This window comes from Urocitellus parryii, chromosome 1 (genome assembly GCF_045843805.1).
Source record: "Urocitellus parryii isolate mUroPar1 chromosome 1, mUroPar1.hap1, whole genome shotgun sequence".
Taxonomy (NCBI): Eukaryota; Metazoa; Chordata; class Mammalia; order Rodentia; family Sciuridae; genus Urocitellus; species Urocitellus parryii.
This window is the reverse complement of record NC_135531.1, coordinates 82,230,558-82,252,269: the sequence shown is the minus strand read 5'-3', so window position 1 is coordinate 82,252,269 and position 21,712 is coordinate 82,230,558.

Here is a 21,712-nt window from a genome sequence, read left to right as displayed (position 1 = left end):
AACTTCTGTTCCTAACCTTGCTTAAAATGTCCATAAAATACAATATACTTGGCAATTAGAAAAACTAAACACAATGTTAATATAATCATAATATAAATGAAAATGATCCTATCAATTAATTTAAAGAAGTACATATATTTACATTTTGTTCTTGAAGTATAGGCACATAGTCTGACTTCCAATTATTTTCATGTCTGCTTTCATATACCTTACTAAAGTATAGCGATTTTATATTATTTTGTGATTATTTTTTTTCTACATTCATCACATACTTTGTTACAAATAGAAAATTTAGGTTTTCTAAGAAGCATGCTTCCTTTATGACATGCCCTAAATCATTTTCTGTTACTATCAATTGAAATTGTATTTAACAGTTTTCCTTTTGTTTTCTTCTTTTTATTTCATTGCATTCTTTTCATTTCTTATGTTTATTCATTATCCTTTATTCAAATTTTCTCAGGATTAACAATACAATTAAAACTTGTCTTAATGTAGGATTAAAGTTCTAGGACTCTAATATGAATTATTTTCTACCTAGTCAACAGTGATAATTTATTATTTTCCTTTGAATAATTATTTAAAGATTCTTAAAATAAAGTTTTTACAATTTGTTTGTTACTTTCCCTTTCACCATTTCTTGTATTTCACTGTGATCAGAGAATGGAGCTTATAAAGATTACACCACTTGTCAATTTTATAAAGTTTGATTTTAAGATTAAATAATAAATGAACTTTTTAGAAAAACCCATAAGCAGCATGAAATTTATAAAATACATTCAAACATATGTAAACTATGAACATATCATTGTGGTTTGATTATGAGGTGTCCCCAAAAGCTCTTTTATTAATGCAGAAATGTGAAATGATTGAATTGTAAGAGCTGTAATCTAATTAATCCACTTGAGTTTGAATATACTAGATGGTAACTCTAGGCAGATGTAGTGTGGCTGGAGGAGGTGGGTCACTGTGGTCATGCCCTAGAAGGTTATGTACTCCATACCCACCCCTTATTGTGAATTGGCATCCACATATCAGAGAAAAATTTGGCCTTTAGTTCTTTGGAATTGGCTTATTCTGCTTGGCATGATATTCTCCAGCTCCATCTATTTTCCAGCAAATGCCATAATTTAATTCTTCTTTAAGGTTGAGTAATATTCTATTGTATATATACATTACATTTTAATCCATTCATCTGTTGAAGGGAACCTATTGTGAGCTGCTATAAACATGGATGTGGTACATCACTGTAAATATGCTGATTTAAGTATTTTGAATATAAACCAAGAAGTGGGATAGCTGTTTCAAATGGTGGTTCCATTCTAAGTTTTCTGAGGAATCTCCATACTGCTTTTTTTAATGGTTGCACCAATTCTCAATCCCACCAGCAATGTATGAGTGTACCTTAATCTCCAGGATATATAAAGAAGTCAATGAACATTAAAAAAATAAAAGAAAAAACACAAAACCCAATTGATAAATGGGCTAAGAAACTGAACAGATGTTTCTTAGAAGAAGAAATACAATTCATCAAAAAATATATGAAAAAAGGTGTTCAACATCCTTTTTACTTTTTTATTTTGAGACAGGGTCTTGCAAAGTGGCTAGAGCCTGGTTAAGTTGCTGAGGCTGTCCCTGAATTTGCAAATCTTCTGCCTCAGTCTCCATAGCTGCTGGGCTTATACGTGGGCACCACCGGACCTGGCCCTTTATTTTCAACATTCTGCCACTTTGAAGTTACACTAGCATATATCATTTTCTTTCTTTTATTTAATGTATGATTTTGCAACATGATGATAAAATGGGATTGTGTTTCTATCTTATCTCCTAAAATGAATTATCCCACTTCTAAATAAAGGACTATGTCCCCCAAGCTGATTTGAAAATTAGAAGTCAAACATACAGTGGTTCGGGGAATTACTGGAAATATTCATCTTCTGCAATTTGAAGAACATTACAAAATGATTAGAGGACTGTTTCAACATTGACCAGAGCCAGCCAAGGGAAGAGGAAGCCCATTCTGAGGTCATGTTGTTCTCTTATTATGTGAGAAATAAAGTCATGATTCGTTTTTCAAAATACAATATTCAGTCTAATCGAATTCAGTAGTAGTCATTTTAATTGCAGCCCTTCCATTTTGCCTACCCAAATTCTAAAATTAGCAAATTGTGTAGATTTTACCCATAAGCCCTCCAATCAGGGCAAAAGGCAGCTCTACTTCAGGTATATAAACTGGTGGACTGCCCACCCTGTTGTGTTTGCTAGCCAGGTTCTGGTACCCAGCAACTTCTGGCACAAGTAAAGTTCTCCCCACACACTTTGGAGCATGGTTTCATTTCTAACAACCACAATTAAGGAACAATATTCAAGAGTCTTCTGTGGATCTGACGTAGACTCTATGACAAATCTACATGGACCTATTTTGAAAGGAAATTTGTCCAGCATGGACAGTGAAGGCATTTGAATAACCAAGCTTACAGGGGAATCTCACTGCATAATCTCATTAAAGATTCTTGGAGAAGTATGAAGAGAAGGTGCAAATATTACATCAATTTTAAAACATAAATTTTGCTAATTCTCAAATGTTTCATTACAAATAGGACATGGATAAAAGTGATGTATGCCATTTCTGGTCTTACTCATAAATTATTACAATTTGTGGATCTTTTTCCTTCCACTAGTTGGGAGATCACAGTTACAATATCCCTTTTAGACCCACAAATGAAAGTCATATGCTGAGAATGGCAGAGTTACTTAGCCACGCATGACCACTAACTTGTTTTGTATAATTTTTGGTCCATTTTATGAATAAGAAATCAAGTTTTATATAAGCCAGAATATTTGTGTGTCTCTTTACTATGGTGCTACTATAGCTGTTACCTTAGTAATAATTTAGACTTTTACCTTGTTTTTTGCTTACATGATAGGTTCTCCATTATATATATTTTCTCCTGGGGTGATAGAACTGTTCAAATGTTCTTATTCTCAATTAAATGCTTTGTCTTTGTACTATAATTATGTCTGTCTTTGCCAAACTTATCAATATTCAAGAAAATGTAATTCACAGTGGATTTTTCCTAATAATAGCTTTCTAATTTCCAAATTGTCATTGCTGATTATCCAAATATTCCTAATAGAGCCTGTGCCTTCTTTTTTCTTTGCTACGCTCCTCTTTTTTTTTTATTTTTAGCTTTGACTATCCCTCTACTTAAAGGGTGTACCTGTTTGACTTTTTTCTCCTGCTCCTTTGCTACATATAATTTCCTCTATGTCTTCAACTATTAACTATACACTGAGGGGAACCCTAACTTTTCCCCTCAGATTAATAAAATTTTAAACAGGTTTGTTTTTGACATTAGGCCCCATCTCTATCATTTTCTAGAGATTTACATTAGAAAGCTTCATTCTTTTAGCAACTTTAAAGTGTAGATATTTTTAAAAGTTTCTTGCTGGTTTTACAACCCAGTAATGTCTTTCTAAATGACTAGGGAGCCATGTCTTTCAAAAGCAAACATGAAGAAAGATAAAGCCCCAATCTCTTAGGCTGTATAGAACAGTAGGAGCCTAGCTTTCATGGGAAATTTGTTGCAGGTTGTAAAACTAACTTGTGTCAAGAAGACATGAGGAAGTTTATTGGTAGGTAAAACTGATTAACAAACACAGACCTAAAACCTTCTCTTATTCCCTTTGCTTCTTATAAATCCCTCTTGTTTCAAAAAGTTAAAATCACTCACTCTTCTATGCCAAAAGCCTTGAGTAAAGTCTTCCTTACCTATTTGACTTTCTCCAGTGCACAGTATTCTGGTTGTTATTTCTTCTAAACTCTATTTCAAATTCCCTAATGGCTAAGTATCTTGATGACAACTCAAATTCAACATTTCCAATCATGGACTCCCCTTTTTTAATCTCCTATTTCTTTTTCTTTTACTCTTTTATTTTTCCTTCTTTCCTTGTATTGTGTTTTTCTGTTTGTTTTGTTGCTGTTCTGTGTGTTTGTTTTGTGGTGCTATGATTGAAGGAACTCAGGATCTCACATATTCTAGTCAAGAATTCTACCACTGATTCCTATTTCCAGCCTCCTCTGCCTTTGTGTTCTGTTTGTCTCTGTGGTAACTTTATATAATCTCCTTTCTTTTATTTGTAGCCAACTCATCATGTTTTCACTGTAGTTTAACAGCAAACACCTAATGATTTATTCACAGTACTATATCAATGGATCCAAGTCTGTCTTTTCATTCTCATTTCTCTAACTCTTGTCTCATCTCTGGACTATTTACGATTTAAGAATAATCTCATCTATTGTCCTGAATATGCTGTTCTCCAGCTTGACAAAACTATTTTTGTTTATCAAACAAGTGATAGGTTACGTATCACCTCTTTATTCTTCTATGGCATGCCGTATTTTCTGTAAAGGTTTTCCCTTTTTCAATTAATACTTAATTACTCTTTTTATAATTTGCTTCATATTTTAGAATTTAATTTTATCTGCTTTTATTTTACATAGTATGTATCTTCCTCATAAAATTTCCAATTTCCTTAAAGGGAAACTACTTTCTTTTACATATCTTCCCCATTCTTTAAATTCCTCTCCATATTTTTGCTATTTTAAGTGTATAATTCTCTACTATGTATTTAAAGGACAGAACAGGAGCAATGTATTCTGCCTTCTATCTCCTGATGGAAGTGTATCACATTTGTACATGTTGATAAGGAAATAAGAAAATATTTATCAAGTAATGGAACTATATGAGGTTTAAGAATTATGATTGCTATTCTCTCCTAAAGAAAAAGTTAGTGTTCAGAATCACCTGGATTAGTAACTATTGTACTCAAATACTGCATTGATCATTATCATCTGGATATAAAGTTTGTCAGAAGCTTTGCAGAGTAAAATTATATCAGGGCCTGGGGATGTAGCTAAGTAGTAGAGCATGTACTTAATATGTGTGAGGTTCTTGATCTCCAGTTTAAAACACACCTATATCAAATAATGCATATGTATACATCAAAACAATAAATGTTTCTATTTAATTTTAATATGGTATTATTTTCTAATGGATGATGATAAGGCTTTTGGTTATGATTAATATGTACTCTTTACTAAAATAAGATGGAAAAGTATTCATTAAATATTTTAGACAAAAAGCAACATATACTAGACATTAAATCAAATCAGAGACTATCAGAATCTTAAACAATAGAATAGGGTCTCTAAATATATCATGTAATCCTTAAACACAGAATACAAGCTATATTAATTTAAAAAGTTTAGTGTTTCTCACCTTGAATAAAGACGTTCATTACAAGATACTAAAGATTATTTTAGATAATACTACAAAACAAAGAACCAGCAAACCGTTTGGTATTTGTGTTTGATATTGTTGTGAAATTTCCTTATAATGGATTTAAAACTCATAATCAACAACTTCACGTGAGATAAATATGCTTTCTCACATTAGTAGAAAACTGTACTTCATATTCAATAAAATTCTGTCAAAAATCATGTAAACAGTTTGGAAAATTACACCAGAAGTTTTGTGACAGGAAACATTCAATCCAGTTGTGTGGAGTTGGAAGTCTCCATCTCTAATCTCATCAGTTATATTGTAATATTTCTTACAAGGCTTGTTGAGACTGGAGACAGAGTTGTTTTTTTTTTTTTCCTTAGGGGAACCTTCCCTTGGTGGTGTGCTGTGACACAATGTTCGGCAGCTGTGATATCCTCAGCCTTGCACACACCAGAGCTTATCTTCTGTGTCTTCTGTGTGGTCCTCCTTGGTTGTTTGTTAGCCTTGTGTCGGGGCTGGCACTTTCAGGCAGATGTGGCGTTGATGGAGAAGATATGTGAAAGTGAACAAAGTAGTTTCCCTTTAAGGTCATCTTTGGTGTACACTGGAAACTGGGCTTCAGGGAAATATTTTCTATGATGTTGCTTAAATATGGGAGGAAAAACATTTACTTTTCCATCTTAAATTCAGTGCCCCTGGGCCTGGGAAACTGAATGACAAAGCACAGATTACTTGGATAAAAAATACAAGTTTTATTTAATGTTATAAGCATTACATGGCATGGAAAAGTGCCTCATGTAGAAGCAAGAAAAATAAAGAAGCTACTGTTCTTTGAAGCTCACATAACATATGGGCAAAGGATGACAAATTTGGAGAAGGGTAACAAGACAGAGGAAAAGGGCAACATTTAAGATTTGGTAAATTGTAAGAGGGTAAATATATGTGGGATACTAATAGTATGTAAAATATAATATAATATATACAGGGTAATATGATAGTATGGCCAGTAGAGTTTGTATATGGAGACTGTTCTGGCGTCATCTCCAACTGTGGTATAAGGGTTGATCTCCCTCCCCTATTTGGGAAAGTAGAAGATGTTATCAAATGGAAAATTTGTGCCCTGTTTTCAGGCAAATAGAGAAAGGAAAGAAAGTTCATCCTGTATTAGCCTTTAATCATTTCCTTCAAATAATCTTTATGTCAGAATGGCATATTTTTATTTTAAAAATGATAAGATCTTTTATAATTTATTTATCATAAATGATTCTTAATTTTTGAGTTAAGACTTACAAAGTGATTGTTTCCACTTGGAAAAAGAATGGTCTTCTAACTTTAAATATTTAATCCCAGTTAATTACTGTGTTGATAGTGAAGTAGAGAATTAAATTTCCAAGACTCTAGACATTCACAGGCACAAATGTATCTGTGAATTGAAAAACCAAGTTAGAGATCAGAAATAGGTGAATTTTCCTAATCTTGTAGTGATATGGCAACCTAGAACAGTCATAGCTAAAAGACTCTTCAATTCTGAGTAATAAAAACAGTAAATATGAGAGTGCTCCATTATGCAAAAATATAACAGATATAAACTGTTTGCTCCATCACCACATATTTTAATAAACTTGGTGGTGAGATCTCATGACTAACTTAGTTATGGCCTGAAGAATGAACACATTTCAACATAAACTTATAACCATGTTGAGATTTATTATAGCCAATGAACAGCATGGAAAAGATTCACATGAGCTAAACATACAGAAGTTAAACAAGGCTTTCTGAATTCTCTCTGTGCTAGATTAATATAAGATGCAATTTTCTCCTGTGAGATCTCTCTATTCAAGGAAACCCACTTTAGTTCCAGGGTTCTAAATTCTTAAAAAAACAAACTTATCCAGGACCAGATTAATCATTAATCTTCATATTTTCTTCAAATATGCTATCAACTTGGTTCATCTCAATCTATCCCATTATACAGCCCCTGTGAGAGCCTGACAGATCATGGCCAACTGTTTTCACCAAGGGCTGTTGCCATGGTTACAAAACCAAACAAGGACTGAGTAAAACAGCCCTGCTTCGTTAGCTATTTGTTCCACCTACCTAAAACTAGACTTTCAATTAAAAAGCGATGTGGTAAAAGATTACTTTTACAAATTTTTGGAAATTAAATTGATATGTAGGCTTCCTTAATACTTAGTTATTTGAAAATTAATAGAAATACTGAAATTTTAAATTATTCAAAAAATTATTCATTTCACTAAAAAAGTCAATAATTTAATTATATTTCTTTTCTTATTCCGATTAAGTGTCTTTCACCTGGTTGTAACATTTGTCTTAAATCTCTGTTTCTTTGCAGACTGAGTACAATGAGGTGGTAGTTGTCAGGGGAATTGAATATTTATCCTGTATTCATTTGTTCTTTGCTCACACACTCTCTGTTGACCAAAATGACCTCAGGATCTCCTTGGCAGCCTCTTCAGAAAAGAGGACACACTTGACTCATCTGTGTTTGGCCTTGAATATTAAATGGTTTTTCAATAAGCACAAGGTGTCTTTTTAGTTCTGCCCTGCAGCAGTGCAAGAGATCATGTGCTTCGGCTATTAGAGGTCAGCGCTAGCTGTTTGACAAGCCCTGCTCTTCCTTCAGCATTTCTTCACTGAATCCTGGGCATGTTAAAATAAGATCCTTTTTCCTTCAGCTTCTGTTATTACTGTTGTCCTAAACCTTTGCTCAGGAAACATAAAAAACATATTTATATAGAGCGTATCCCTATAGCAATTATCTTACTTATATCTATTAAGCAGAATCTAGAAGATCACATTTAATTGGAAAAAAATATATTTAAATTCCTATGAATGAACACTGCAATCATAAGGTACTTCTCCTTTAGGATGATTACCTTCAGGAATACTTTTTATTTTGCTAGAGGATATATCTACTTGTTGAATGAGTATAAGGCATCAAATGTTTTCATTCTGGATACATATACTAATGTTAACACATCCTCATTCAAATCCTAAGGTACCACTGGGCTATTAACAAGAAGAGTATGAGTGGGGGGAGGGAGGGAGGTAATTGGGAATGATAACATTGTTAAGAAATAATTTCAAAACCTGTAAGTTTATGTAAATTTAATATTACTTTTACCAGTGATAGTTAATTATGTGTGAGTTTTCTAAACCATTCAGATTGTAAAAACAAATACCTTCTCCATAACTTATATATAATGTATATTCTAGATAATTTTTAACTCAGTATAAATTTTGGAGTCAAATTTTTCAGGACTTAATCTTATAAACCTTAGTAGCACTATTGAGTATAGCTTAAAGGAGGAGTATATTATATCCATTGTGTAAGAAAAGTCTATTTGGATAAGTTAAGAGAAAATTTTTAATGCATCCTTTAATTTTATTTGCTTGATTAAAGAGAAATGCAATAAGAAATCTTAGAAATAAATATTAAATATACATTATTATTGGAAATTAATAAAGTTTAATTTTCTGCTTTTCTTTCAGAGCTTTTTGTATTACAAAGAATTAGACTACTGTAATTTAGCTAACAATTTTATTAAAATATGACATTTGAATATTTCCTTTGAATAGTATTCCTATCTAACAAGATTTCAGGCAAATATTTACATACATAAATATTTTCCATCTTTTTCAGATGGAATGTTTATAATTCCTTTAAAATTGGATAAAAGATTAAGTTTACAAAGACTTTTAAGGTGTATTAAAATATTTTTCCTCTTTAAAATAATTATGGTAACCTCTTATCAAATCATTAGTAATTCTTTAGTATAAAATTTTAGAAAATATTCAACCATTATTTTATCGTACTATATTATTTTTTGCTTTTTGTCATTATGCATTATTTTCTCTGCATGTATATGGGTATGTGTGTGGAGATGTGTATAGTCTCATTGTGTGAATAGATTCAAAATATACAGATATTTGTATAATTTTATTTTCACATTAACTGCTTTCTTCTGCACTTTTGTATTACTTAGCCTTCATTTGACATAGGTGGGTATTAATTATACCAAGGTTTGAGTTGTTTTGAATTACATCTATTAGCTTGTTTCTACCTTAATTTTTGTCCCTGTTATTGCCTCTTCTTTACTCTCTTCTTTCACCAACAGCCAAATTCTGTTCCCTCTTCCTCTCTCTTTTTTATTGCTTTCAATTAATGTTTTTTTCTTCCTTCTTACAGCTAACATCCATTACCTAACTCCTGCCTCTTCTCTGACCACTTTTGAAAATAATTCATACTTTATCTTGCCTCTCTACCTTATTTTCTATTCACTTAAAAGTGTAATTTCACTAAGTAATAGAATTAGATAGTTTATGTAATTTTATGGTGGTGGTGATTATTAATACAGTAGATGACTTAGTAGATACCTGCTATCTAATCCTGATCTAGTTCACAGATTTTTATTGTTGGCACTGAGGTTCAATGATGACTCCACCATTCCTATGTAGGTTAGTGTTACATATGTCAAAGCAGACATTGGATATTTATATCAAAGTTGTATTTCTGTTGGTAACATTAGTGCTATTCTCTAAAATTAAAAAAAAAGTTATAGGACACTGAGGAAAGAAATTGAAGAATATCTTAGAAGATGGAAATACTTTCCAGGTCCTTCAATTGGCAGAATTAATATTGTCAAAATGGACATACTACCAAAAGATATATATATATATATATATATATATATATATATATATATATATATATAAAAATCAATGTAGTACTCATCAAAATTCTAATAACATTCTTAACAGAGTTAGAAAAAGCAATTTTTAAATTTGTCTGAAAAAAAGTAAGAGACCCAGAATAGCTAAAGAAGAGTAATGCAGGATGCAACACAATACCCAATCTGCAATTATACTACAACCCTACAATAACAATAGCAGCATGGTATTGATATCAAAATAAACATGAAGACCAATGGAATAGAATAGAAATCACAGAAACAAACCCACACATTTATAGCTATCTGATGTTTGACAAAGGATTCAGAATTATATGTTGGAGAAAAGATAGCCTTTTTAAAAATGGTGCTGGGAATATTTGATATTCATATGTAGAAAAATGAAGCTAGATACCTATCTTCACCTTGCAGAAAATTCAAATCAAAATGGATCAATGACTTTTAGTAATTAGACTAGAAACCTTGAAACTGCTGAAAGAAAACATAAAGTCAACACTCCAACAACATGTGCAGGCACTGACTTCCTCAAGAAGACACCTAAGCATTGGAAATAAAACCAAGAATCATTAAGTGTGATGCCATCAAATTTAAATACTTCTCTACAGCAAAGGAAATGACTAAGAGCATAACGAGTGATACTGCAGAAATTATGCAATTGCTGGTAATGGGTGGAAAAGGCATACATCATGCTAAGTGAAATCAAACAGCCTCAGAAAATTAAGGTTCAAATATTTTCTCTCATATGTAAGGGCTGGAGCAAAATAGGGGATAGAAGAAGGGAAGGACCAGTTATCATAAAGATACAGGTAATATCCTGTGGAGCAGAAGAAGGAAATCAAAAGGGAGAAGGGGGGATGAAAAAGGGGAGGAACTGCAGAATGAATCTTACCCGAATCACACTATGTACATACATAAACATACAACAGAAAGTCTTGCCTTTGTGTCCAAGTAGAATGCACCAATCAAAAATAAACAAAGTAGTGAAAGAAAGTTCATTAGAATAGAGGAGGGAGAATAAAGGGAAGGAAGAAGGGAGGAAGGTGGAATAGGGACTGAAATCAAATTTCATGCATGTATGCTTTTGTCAAAATGAACCCAGCTACTATCTGTAACTACAGTTCTCTAATGAAAAGCAAACCAAATAAAATTAAAAAAGAAACAAGCAATAGGAAGAACATAGAAGTGACTTATTGCCTACTCATAATCAACCTTAACATTTCAAGTAGTCATATGAACACAATCATTAACTTGAAACATTTTCTAAATTCTTTCAATAAATATTTTTAGAAATCTACATTATCATTAAAATAAAATATTTATTTGCATTGGAGATTATCTTCTTTGCTTTCATTAATTTAATAGATGCAAGAAGATATCCATTTAGACACTTTAAAAAACATGTATTCTTAATTACCTGTAATTTTTTGAGTATTTCATGTAAAAGAGTGTGTCAGAATAAAATGACCTTCACCTAAATTATGAAGATTTCAGATAAGGAGGACTCACTAGTGTTTTTATTTAGAAGTTGCTTGGGTTTCAGATGTCTTGGTAATTCTGCAAGTATTGCTAATGTTCTGTAAAGAGATGCCCAGGGAAAATAAAAGTGTATATTTTAGAAATAGGAAATGTTAGTGAATAAAATGAAAATATCATCAATGTGCCACTCTGTGAAGATGTATATCATAACGACCTGATAATAGAGAATCTTCTAATTGGGGGTCATGAGATCAATTTTCTTAGCCTCATTAGCTTGAGTTATAACAAAAAACAACTTATATCTTCAGAACAATTTACATAACATCTAAAAGGAATATGCACATTATATAGTTTTTCCTTGTTTTAATCTCTTTTAATAGGACTCTGAGTTATTTAGATCATGAGCAACAGATTTTTTTTTCTTTTATTTTCAACTTGCTAAAACTGTTTACAAGAGTAAACTCAATATCCTATCTTGGATGATTTCTGACTGAATACAATGAGCACAATGGAAAATGCATCTGAAAGGAGATCAGAAAGAATATTACCTGATCTCAAGAAAATGATGAGGCAAACAGTGAAAAGATGGGATGACAGGAAAAGCCTAATATTTTGTTTCAAGTTATCAGGGAAATGCATTCATCCAGCTACCCTTATAAGAGTTTTCTAGATGCTTTGATGAAGAGTACACATACACCCACACACACGCACACACACAGATGATTTCCACCATATTATATATTTACATACCAAATCCAGTTTTAGTTGAAAACATAAGTAAAAATGCTTTTAATGTAGACAATCCACTGAACATTGTAATTTAGCAAGACAACACATTATAGTGTGTCAAGTTGTGTACCTTTGTGAATACATGGCTCACTGGGCACTGCAGCTCACTGCCACTGTGGCAAGAGAATATAAAAGAGTGTGGTGCCTTAATCACTACCCCCCAAAGAAACAGAATTCAAAAATTGATATATAACCTTTGGTAATTGCCCCATCTTGCACAATATTGTAAACTAAATCAAAACATCATCTGTCCGATATTATTTGGTGTATATTATACAAACACACAAACATACACATGAGGGAGAACTTGCAAGTTCTTCCTCTTTAAGTATTTCAATGGGAATTCTAAGGTTAGTATTTTTAGTGCTATAATCTGTGTGTGTGTGTGTGTGTGTGTGCCCACGTGCAAGAGTGCACATGTGTGCTTCTTGATCATTAGAAATGATTAGGATTCACAAAGACTATTCTTCAAACTGTTGAAATAGATGACCCACTTTTTGTTGCACCAAGTTGTAATTCGTGAGCAACATTCAGCTGTACACTTCAGAGCACTTACAACACCATATTAACCATTGTATTAATTTTCTATTGCTACAATTACTAAAAATTTAGTAGTTTAAACAATCTAGTACAGCTTTTTTCTGCATGTTGTGTATCCAACATAGTTATCGCTAAATTAAAATCAAGGCATTTGTAGGGCTACATTTCTTTCTATAGGCTATAAGGGAGAATCTGTTTCCCTGCCTTTTCCTGCTTTCCTACATCCCTTAATCCTTGGAGATCCTCCAGTCTCAAAGCCATCAGCAGACAGATAATCCAGAATAATCTTCCTTCTGTAGGTCACTTGATTAGTAAGTGTAAATATATGTACAACCGTATGTTCTCCTTTTTTCCAGAAACCTAACGTTCTTGGGCTATGATTAACTCCTGAACCTCTTGGGTAGTAGTCATTGTTCTGCCTTATGGCTGTCATGAATCATGAAGTTGGAGCATTCCTATTGATATAATTTAGTGTTTTAATAAAACGAAACTTTCCCTTTTACTGAACTTCAGGGAACTTCCCTTTTGTTTTATCAGTATTTTAGAAACCCACACAAACACACCCTCTCTCCTCCCTACCCTCCCTTACCCACCCTTGTTCTCTTTTTCTCTGTTTTAAGAAATACTTTGAGATTTTTTTTTTTTTTTAGAACCTCAAATAATGTCACTCACTGAGTTCAGCCCCTAATGCATTAATGGATTTCTAAAAAAATCCTGCCATTTTGGATCAGGAGACCCTGGAATCCTGCTTCTTATATTCCATGTGTATCCAATAATTCTCTACTGCATTTTACAAATCTGTGTTTCCTGGAGCAAGTTCTGAGACAAGCTGAACTGTGATCACAGCCACAAACCCCTTCATGTTTCAAACAACATGAACATGAAGTAAGATTTTGGTTCAGAAAATTAGAAGCTATACTATTGTTTCGAGATCAGAATTATTGACACCCAAATTTGAAAACTCTCAACATTGAATACACTTTGGAAACATTTTGTTATTCAGCATCTTCTCTTGCTTTTGTAGAGACTCAGGGGCCTGCCTTACTCAGCTTCCTAAAATCCATGAAAAATGCATGTATAGCCTGCCCCCAATACCTAACATCTTTCTTCTTATTTTTTGTTTTGTTATTTTTTTGTGTAAATTTTGTCCTTTGAAACATTACAAGTTTGCTTCTTTACTGGATTTGCAGGAAAGAATGATACAGCTTAACCATTTAAGTCACCTACAATACTTCATGAATGTTCTCCTTTTTTTCTAATCCCTCTAAAATATTTTTCTTCATTTTCTGATATTTAGAAGCACATTTTTTGGTACTAATCCTCAAAAGTATGTTTGTTCTTTTTTTTTCCCTCAGACATACCCTAATTTTACATTTCCCCTCTGCTGCAAAGTTAAGTGAAATCTTCCATCAACCAAACATAATTAAAAACTAGAAAATTTTAGAAGAATTATAGATGGAAACAGGACCAACAAAAAGTTGTTCTTTCTATAGATTACTCTATCCTCACAAAAGAAACTTCAGAGTCAACCAGAAGCCCCTGCATTTAGTCTGGGTTTGTAGTGAGCAGAAAACAAGTAAATGAAAGGAAAATGGGCTGTTTTAGATTCATTAGATATAAAAATACAATAATTCAATGTTTTTTTTTAAATCAGGGACTGATCCTAGGTGCACCTAACCACTGAACCACATTCCCCAGCCTGTTTTTGTTTTTCATATTAAGACAGGGGCTTGCTAAGTTGTTTAGAGCCTCCTTAAGTTGCTGAGGGTGGCTTCAAAATTGCCATCCTCCTGCCTCAGTCTCCCAAGGCACTAGAATTACAGGTGTGCACCACTGTAGAATTCAATATTCTTAAAATAAAGCTTGAAACATTATTATTTAGTTCTATCTTGAACATAAATGGCTCTTTTCCAAGGTCAGCAACAATAATGAATATATTTTAGGAAAGCAAAAAGCTTTCTTTCTGGAACTGGAATTTGCTGAAGAAAAAAATTCATTAATGGGACAGTTTACCACTCCAGGTTATATGACTGTAATTCTGGCTGAAGGCAAAAAGGAGAATGAAGGTTCAATTGTACCACATTTTTCTCCTTCCTAAAACTTACTATGCGGGGGGGAGATGGATTCATTTAATTATATAATTCAAAGGAAGTTTAGGAGAAGTTGTTCTAACACTAACATTTCTTGAAAGAGTTTTGAAAAATCACAGTATAACACATATTGGGTTGAACAAGTGGATATGCATAAGTGCAGCTTCAGTAATTTCCAGCCATTCATATCAAGGCTGAGAGAACAGCTAGTGGAGAACACTGGCCCAGCATGCACAGAACCTAGATTTTATTCCTAGCACTGAAAAATAGAAACAATGACAAATTTCTAGCTTTCAAACCTCAGTGTACATATATTATTATTTTTATTCTTCCATAACACTTGTGATATGACAGTGAAATGGTAGGGACTTATAAGTGACAAGGTTATTGTGATGGGTCGGTGTCTACATGAGGTATTTAGGCATAGCCCCAGAAGGCTCCTCAGATGCTGGCAATAGCAGGTAGCATTTATTGTGGATGAAAGAATGCCAGAATGCAGGAAGTTTGGTCCAGTCTCATGTTCACACAACTCTTCTGTCTTCACTTTAGTCATTCAAAGAGGGATATAAAAGTTGATGTTAGGAGAAAGATGCTTGTTTATTAGAGAAGTACGACACCAGGAAGGTTTAAAGGTTTTTAAGTGTTTTTTGATTTAGTGAAAGAATATTCTCAAATGTAAGTATAGTAAACAAAATATGGACATTTTCTGGTAATATTACACTTCAGCATCATGGTTTGAACTGAATGAATAATTAAATGTAAGTACAAAAATTAGCCTAAGGAAAGGTAATTTATAACATTGGATATAGGTGTAAGTATGGATTGAGTTGTTTTTCTGAAAAGATGATGGAGTACTATAGTGACTGTGACTAGTTTTTGAAAGTTTGTCTTTGTAGATGATCATCTTAAGATCAGGTTATTTAAAGTGGACCCTAATCCAACATGACTGTGACCTTATGAAAAGGGTTATTTGTGCCCAGAGACATGTGTAGAAGATTATATGAACAGACTCAGGGAGAAAGTTTTGTGAAGATTATAATTATAATTATACAAGCCAGATAAGAGTTGGGCCTACCAGAGCTGCAAGAATCAGGAAGGTCTTTCCCTAGAGAGTTCAGTGGGGTATGACTATCAATACCTACATCTTGGATTTCTATCCTCCAGAAATCTGAGACTGAAAACATCTGTTCTCAGTCATCTAGATTGTGGTACTTTGTTACTCTAATCCTAGGAAATTAATATATTAGGATTTTTAAAAATAATAATGAAAGAAGAATGCATCTACTGGTGAAACCTCATTTGTCTTCATCAATATACAAATTTAAAAAAAATTTCTTGGGCTGTGATTGTGGCTCAGTAGTAGAGCGCTTGCTTAGCTTGCTTGAGGCACTGGGTTCAATTCTCAGTACTACATAAAAACAAATAAAGATCCATTGACCACTAAAAAGTTTTTAAAAAGTTTTTTTTTTTATTTTTTAAATTTTGTATTTTATTTTTGGCATTGTCCTTTCTTATAAAAGAGAATCTAGATTGTAAAGGACATTTATGGAATCCAATTAACACATATATTGTAAATCCAAAACAATACCAAAATAAGAACCAAATTTATGGGAGATGGAGAAATATAAGAAATAAGTTTCTCTGAATATTACCTGTAAAAATTATACATAAGAAATCTGGTAGGAAACTAATATTATTTGTCTCTGTATCTCTGACCTCAAAATGATATTTGTGTTTTTCCATATAACATCATTCTTGTTGTAATGATAGTGACATTGGAATTTCCTCAATATTTTTAGCCACTTGCAAATATTTGATATTAGGGGAATATAAATGAAACTTCTTCATCTAATCCACCCATTGGCATTAAATGATCTTTTTTGTCCAACCTGCCTACCCATACAATTACAGCAGTGTCTTTTCACTGTGAAACATAGTTAAAATACACAAATTAGTAATTACATAGATAAGAGAGGTAAACAAATTGAAGTAAAACCAGTGTAGCCAATAAAATATAGTTTTAAGCCAACTTAATCTTACTTTGTATAATGTTAGGACAGGTTGGCTTTTAAATATAAGTCTATCAATTCTTAAAAGTTTTTTTAAATATATTTATTACTGATACATTTGCTATTAATATGCTGGTTGGCTGATTTGTGCACATACTGTTAATTGGTTGATAGGCCAATGTAAACATGTAATAATGACTCCTGAAAGATTACAGAATTTTAAAAGTCAGTGTTTTGTGTAGAAAAATAAGAAAATATGAGGTGAGAAAGAGTTTGAATTTGGAAAAGTAAGAAAATATGTGGTGAGAAAGTTTTGAATTTGGAATAGTAACTAAGATTAATAAAAATAACATGATCAGTAACTTTTTTTAAAAAAGCAGCATGCTTGTACGCTGTTCACCTGATGTCCTAAAAGTCCTTGAGGAATGTTATGGTGCAAATCTCTTTGTCCTAGATCCAGAATACTAAAAAGTCTCTCATCCAGAATAAAATTAATTGCTTTCTGTTTAAAAATTCTATTGTTGTAAGCATCCGCTGTCTCTTCCTGCTAATGAAAATGAAATTAACATCTTTCAGGTAAACAGCTTTTCCCTTACATGTGTTGAAGTAACCAAATGATCTTGTCACAATTGTTTTTTCCATCAACATTTTCACTTAAAAGTTTCTAATCTTTCCTCAAGACCCTTAGAATTTAATTTGGTCTTCTCCAGTTCTTGCAATTTGTATTAGCAGGAAATAACATTGTGCCAAATATTTCTAATTGATATCTGCAGAGTATCCTGTAATTCTTCACTCATCTGTCAGGTAATTCAACGTCTGCAGTTCTATTTTTAAATTAATGATCAAAGGAATGTTGTTTTCCCTTTTGTGAAACTGAAAAACAAGACACGCTTCATCATGGGTATAATAGGAACAAAAGAAAATGTTCCTATCTCCCTCATCTTGGCAAATTCTATACAAAGTTCAAAGAGAGACATACAGTGATCAAAATGTGAAAGTGAAATGTATGAATTTGCTCAAAACAAAGGCTTTGTTGATGCGTTTTCTTGTTATCATGACTTATGTTGAATATAAAGCTTTCCCCCCACCCCCCCAGTGTACATTAGCTTCCGTAGTCATTCCTCACATAATCCCAGAGGGAAAATATAAGTTGCCAGTATCATTTTATAGATGATGAAATTTAGAAAACGAATTCTGTGAAGCTAAAATACAGACTATTTTCCAAACTGTTTATTCCTCTTCAAGATTCCATGGTGCTTTTTTTTTAATGTCAAAGTGAAATACTGCTTTTCTTATCTATTCAAGCATTGGTTTGTTATTCAGAACTGAATAAAGACTTAAAATAAATTTTCAATTATTGTATCATTACAATAATAATTCTAAGTAACTTCTGAATATATGTGATGGAGCTTAACTTTTACAGGATGGATTTCAGTATAGAATGAAGATATGTGTCTAGACAGCCAAAGGAGATCAAGAGGAACACAAATTAAGATAGGATATCAAACAAAACCTGAGCAACAAATCAAAGCATCTTAGACAATGAATAGTTTGTAAAGTATTTGTGCGATCAATTTCAAGTTCAGAGAAAACAATGCAGACCATAAACAAGTGGCTTGGATTATGTTCCTAACACCACCAGCAATCAGTCATAAGCAATATGCTCCAAATACTTTAATGGGAGATAGAGTAATCATGCCTTACAGAAATTAGAATTTAGTCTGATTTGGAAGAAGTAATTTTAGTTTAATTCACCTTTCAGGGTCAAATACCATGTTTTACTCTTAAGCATACAAATGGCAATTCTCATACATGAGTTATAATTTGTACCATACTACCCACTCAATAGGAGATGCAATGGCACCTGTCCATGCCTAGCTTTTATACTTTCATAGTATCTATTTTGAGACTGAAATGGTAAAATATAAAAGGTACTTAAAATCTAAAGCCAAAACCAAACAAAACGTGAAAACGTGAAGGGATTCTTCCGCAGTCCGGCTACAGCAAAATAACCGGGGGGTAACAAGCAACTTATGTACATTGATACAGCAGGAGTGGGAGCCGTTTATTGTAGGACAGGAGGGGTATATATACATTCCACACAGCTTATCCTAATTAACATAAAATAGATACAACAGTCAACCAATAAGGAATCTCCACACTTAATGGCTCACTGGCGTTACTTCACAAACCACTCCCTCTGGCAAATGCCAGGCGCCATCCTGACTTGTTTACAGACTCTAACAGGATTCATTGCCCATGCTGATTAATACCAAACTATATTGCATTATAATGGCATCATTGCAAATTTTAATCAAAGAGTATTCATTTGTTGCCTCATACATTTAAAGTTATGGATTTTATGAAAATTGAGCTAGTTTGTTCGTGTTATAGACCTAGTAATATTTACTCTCCTAGAAGTTCTGGAGACTATGATATAATTTTAGTTATATCTTGAAAAATTGTGAGTTCCAATAAAATAATATGTTGGAATAAGTTTCAGTCTCAGCTAGCAGCTACTAGCAGCTCGGAAGTGCCTGAAATATCCACCTTCCTTCAGACCTGATAGGAGGGCTTGCAGGATGGGATGAAACCACATCCTCAGCACTTGTGGTTAGCATTGCCAAACTGCCCAGCCAAGAAACTGAGAGTCAGGGGCTTCAGGGCATGAAACCCCTGACTCAGTAAGAGCTAAAGACCCTTCCAGATTGCTTTCTGCCACAACAGCAATATTTAGAGTTTCCTCACAGTGCGGTTACATTAGGCAGAAGATGATTGGCTTATGGATATTGCCTTGCTTATGTATGATTGACAGGCATGCCCCACTCAAACCCTATAACCGTTGTTGTGTGCATTCCAAAAATAAACTGAGCTACTGGACAATGACCTGAGGCGGGTCTCCAGCCAGGTCTCTCACCAGTCTCCCTGTTGATTCCGCATCTCTACCCTCGGCAACAATGTCGCCGAGTGACCATCGATCAGGAAGGGACTAGGAACACATTCAATAATAGTTATTATCCACCTTTTGAACTAGTGTTTATTACCATGAAAGAAACAAAGATGTCTTTAATGCTTACTTGCTTCAAGGTGTGTCATAAAATTGTACTTCGTCCTTATGTATTGCTATGTTCTTCACATTGCTAAGAGTTTAAAAAAAATGGATGCAAAGAGGGAATCTTCTCATTTGCAGGAAAGTGGATGGAACTGGAAGATAAGAAGATATCATGCTGAACAAAGTGAGACAGACACAGAAACACAAGGACTGTGTGTTTTCTCTCATATGTGGGAACAAAATAAAACAAATGAGAGAAAGAAAAGGAGAGAAGAGAAAGAGAGAGAGAGCACACGCATGAGAGAGAGAGACAGACAGACAGACATTGGGAAGAAAACATGTTAGGAAAAAGAATCAAAGCACAATATATGCATGTATAGAAATGCCACAGTGAAACCCATTGTTTTGTACAATTAATATATGCTAATAATAAAAAAGTAAAATAAATGTGGATTGAGAAGATGCAAGTAAAAACATTGAGAAAGTATGCAATATATATAAATCTACCAAGAGATTGCTATTATTATTATTTGACATTACTTATTCCTATTTTGGGTTAGTCATCTGTACATTTCATAAGTTGGTATGAGCAATTTGAAAAATGATGGCAGCCTATATTTCTGTCTTTTAAAATAGATGGGAAAAAAATACAGCTGTTATCAAGAACATGATAGTTTTATCTCAGAATATTTCAGTGTTAGTAACACATTGGTACATAGTATAAAAAATGAAGAGTTTAATGAAACAGACATAAGACACGTCAGTTGGAGTTGATTATTATGGAAATGAAGGTGATGAAGTACTTGGAATATTGCTAATAGTATGGTCTGCTCATGGTACATATCATTATACAAGGGATGCTGGTGAGAAAGAGCGTCTGCAAAACTACTCCCAAGTCAAAAAGAACTCCTACTTAGACAAAAAGATCATTATGTTGAAAGGTTTGAAAGAGGTCAGTTTTGCATCATCATTTAAGTATTACTTCTAAAATGATATTATGTGTTTTTTTTTCCTTTTTTACTCAGTGATGTGTCTGCATTTATTTTTGGAATGAGAAACTTGAAGGAAAAGAAATGCCATTACACAACTGGCTGTTTCAATAGGATTGTTTCTTCCTGAACTTAATCAGTTATTACTTACATACATTGACTCAAACTAAATAAAAGAAGAAAGGGAAATTCTGTAGTATACGTATGAATAAAAAGAATAGGTGTAATTATAGTGCATATTGCATTATTTCAAATCATATTGCTGCTTTTGTTTCCCTTAATTATGTATATCCCTCAATATTCCCACTTCAGATATTTGGTTAGTCAATTTCCTTTTCCAATCACCAGGTTGATTCCCCAAATAATTTGAATGTGCACACTATAATGTAAGTGGTGATTTTCTTCTTCTCTTTGTTTCTTTTCTTCTTTTTAATTTTGACGTCTCTGTTGTTAAGGATCAATTTATTATGCAGACTTAAAATGTTGGGAAAGCTTTTCAATTTAGTTTGACAGTGTTATTAATATGACAGCATGCTCACTGGGAAGTGAGTCCTCTAATTATAATAACTGAGGTTGGTTTAAATTGTAATGGTGATTAAGTGGTGTGGTTTTGCTAGTTACTTCAGAATTCCTCTCATTTGCCCTGGCTCAATAAAATTTGACCTCAAAATAAAAGGCAATCTAGAGAATATACTCTTGTACCAAAATGTACATTGCTACCCTAGGGGAAAACCATGTAATAAATGACTCACTTACAAAAGGGTGAGGGA